Source organism: Nannospalax galili, unplaced genomic scaffold, assembly GCF_000622305.1.
Source record: "Nannospalax galili isolate Female #2095 unplaced genomic scaffold, S.galili_v1.0 scaffold768, whole genome shotgun sequence".
In the NCBI taxonomy this organism is placed as follows: domain Eukaryota; kingdom Metazoa; phylum Chordata; class Mammalia; order Rodentia; family Spalacidae; genus Nannospalax; species Nannospalax galili.
In genome coordinates this window covers 4619398-4622874 of record NW_008360317.1, presented here as the reverse complement: position 1 = coordinate 4622874, position 3477 = coordinate 4619398, and the positions used below count along the sequence as shown (strand labels likewise).

General features: G+C 38.4%; 1 pseudogene; it reads left to right on the top strand.

Moving 5' to 3' along the window:
- The first annotated feature begins 464 nt into the window (after nucleotides 1-464).
- Nucleotides 465-1075, top strand: LOC103727218 (annotated as a pseudogene).
- The last annotated feature ends 2402 nt before the right edge of the window (nucleotides 1076-3477 follow it).

Here is a 3477-nt window from a genome sequence, read left to right as displayed (position 1 = left end):
AATGAGGTGGCTGAAGTGCTCTAGGGGTAAGGTAATAGGTCCTACTTAAAAAAAAAAGATTAGAGGTAGGGGGTGCTAGAGAGATGGTTCAGTGGGCGAGATCACTGACTGCTTTTGCAGGGGACCCAGGTTCAGTTCCCAGTGCTCACATGGTCACTAACGATCACCTGTAACTTCAGTTCCAGGGGATCTGATGCCCTTCTCTGGCCTCTGTGGGCATTGCACACATAGGTGCACTTAAATGCATGCAAACAAAACAGTTATACACGCAAAATAAAAATAAACCAAAAAATTAAATTAGAGGTGGGTGTGGCAGATCCAGTACCCAGGGTGGAAGCCGTTTCACTGCTAGGGCTTGAACATTTGTGTTTTGGTATCTCCTCCAGAAAGAAAAATAAATAATGCTTTGCATCCTGCAAGTTCATTTGGGTGTCTGAAATTAGGAACTTCTTTCAAATCTGGACATGGCTAATTGAGGAGCAACAAGACCCAATGGGCCAAATGTAGAAAATAAAATATGCCAGCTCAAACTGGTACTTCTAGGAGAATCTCCTATTGGCAAAATCAAGCCTGGTGCTTTGCTTTGTGAAGAGACAGTTTCATGAATTTCAGGAGAGTAGCACTGGGGCTTCTTTTCTAACCCAAACTGTGTGTCTTTAGGATACAACAGTAAAATCTGAAATACAGGGCACAGCCAACCAGCAGCGGTACCACGGCCTAGCACAAATGTATTTACAGGGGAACACAAACAGTCACGGGTATGTACGGCATCACAAATGAGGAGACTGCTAGAAGAACAAAACCCTAGTTAAAGAACTTGAGAGGAAAGCAAGTCCCAATATTGTAATAGCTTTATCAGGAAATAAGGCTGATCACGCAAATAAAAGAGCTGTTGACGTTCAGAGAGCACAGTTCTATTCAGATGACAACAGTTTTATTATTCAGGGAGACGTCAGCTAAGACATCAATGAATGTAAATGAAATATTCATGGAAGCAGTTAAAAAGCTGCCAAAGAATGAACCACAGAATCTAGGGGTAAATTTGGCTAGAGGAAGAGGAGTGGACCTTACTTAAACATGCCAGTAAGAGGAGTGGACCTTACTGAAACAACCAACCAGGAATCAGTGTTGTGGTAACAAAACCTCCAGTTTGAACTAGCTGGAATATTCTACTTCCTGAATGTCAATAACTGGAGTTGGTGCATTTGGCCCACCCAATATGACTTCCAAAAGGAAACACGTAGAATCAAGTTTCTAATACAAAATTATATGGAGTGTTTTGAACTTAATTTTTAATCATATGCAGGTGTGCCTCTAATGTTTCAGCAATAGAAGCGATGAGAACTGTGTGCACACTTGTTCACTAAAAAGTTCGAGGGAATTATTTCTCATCATCAGGGATAAAGACAGATGACAGTGTGGACCTACATTAACCATCCAGTTTCTCAAAACTGGGACAACAGTTACATATGAAAGATGTGGAAATTACGAATATGGGCTATTAGAAGACTCTAAAAATACTTATGCTTAGCAACAGTATTTAACCGAATGATAATTTCTTCTATTATCTAAAAAGCATACATTGTACTTTTTAATAAATTAATCCCAGGAAAACAGTCTTCCTTCTCCAGAAAGAAGAAATAGTGGCATCTAAATTAAACTCAGACCTATTAGTTTTTTAAATGGGATTTTAAAAAGTCAAATGTAACCCCATCTTATTTCAATAATATAAAAACTGATAAATACATTTTAACAGATAGTGTTTCCTTCATGTGAGCACTTCAACAAAACTAAACAAACCAGGTGTCTGTGATTTCTGTTTAATTGCTGTTGGTCATTACATGTAGGTCTCTTATCTGGGGCAGGGAGAGGGCTCTTGTTCTCTTTCGAAGTAAATATAGTCAGTGCACTAACAATTATGTACATTCAAATTTGATTATTTTAAATATAATCCTCAGATCTACTGTGAATAGGGTACTGCATTGTAATCTTCCTTTTTTTTTTTTTGGTACTATTTAAGTTGGTAACATTTTTTGGTAATGCTTCAAAGTATACAAAAAGCACAGTTACTAAAACAGCAAATCATTTCTTTCTCTCCCTGAGAAAGGAAGAGGCTTCAGATGTTCCTGCCTAGAGTGATAGATTTAGAATTTGCTTTCATATATTTTGATAGTTGTTGCAGTGGTTAGAATCAGTATCAGTTCCCTCTCAAAGGCTTAGAGATAACTGAGGGGTTGCTGAGGTGTATGTATGACCTGAGGGTATGCATACTGGAAAGCTTTTATTCAGCATGGGTCATGCCTTCTCTTCCTAGCCTTTCCCAGGTTGCATAATTTAGGCCTCCCCAAATCCAGGAGGCCATGTGTGATTAGGGCCAAATTACATACAGTTAGTTGGGAAGAGTGGATATGCCAGTAAGGGTCCAATGACCCTTCTTGGCTCTCCTCTAATGAATGAGCACAACCGTCAACAAGCCCAATTGCAACAATGTTTGCGATCAGGCACAGCTGAAGTGATGATGGTAGTTATTTCATGCAGAAGAGACTGCTGTACAGCATCATCTTATTAAAAGGACATGGAATTTAAAAGGATTTGGTGCTAGGATCCACATATGAGGGAGAACATACATCGTTTGTTTTTCTGAGTCTGGGTTACTTCACTTAGTATAACAGTTTCTAGATCCATCCATTTACCTGCAAGTTTCGTTATTTCATCTTTCTTTACTGCTGAATAGAACTCCATTGTGTAAATGTACCACATTTTTGTTAACCACTTGTCAGTTGAGGGGCACTTAGGTTGCTTCCATCCCTTAGCTGTTGTGAAAATAGCAGCAACAAACATGGCTGTACAAGTGTCTCTACAATAGGATGATTCCTTTGGGTATATGCCAAGGAGTGGTATAACTGGGTCATATGGTAGGTTCATTTTTAGTTTTTTAAGAGTTCTCCACACTGTTTTCCATAGAGGTTGCATGAGTTTGCAATCCCACCAGCAGTGAATGAGCATTCCCCTTTCTCCACATCCTCACTATCATTTGGTATTATTAGTTCTCTTGATCCTAGCCAGTTTGATTGGGGTAAGGTGATACATTAGGATGGTTTTAATTTGTATTTCCCTAATTACTAATGATATTGAACACTTTTTGAGATGTTTCTTAGCTGTTTTTATTTCTTCCTTTGAGAACTCTCTGTTTAGATCTTTAGAACATCTTTAATTGGATTATTTGGTTTCTCAATTCTTTGTTTTTTGAGTTCTTTATATATTCTGGATGTTAAACCTCTGTTAGATGTGTCACTGGTAAAGCTTTTTTTCCCATTCTGTGGGTTTTCGCTTCACTTTTTTGATAGTTTCTTTTGCTGTACAGAAACCTTTTGGTTTAATGAGGTCCCACTTGTTGATTGCTGATCTTAATTCCTGAGCAACTTCTGTCTGATTTAGAAAATCCTTTCCTACACCTACATCTTGTAAGTTACTGCT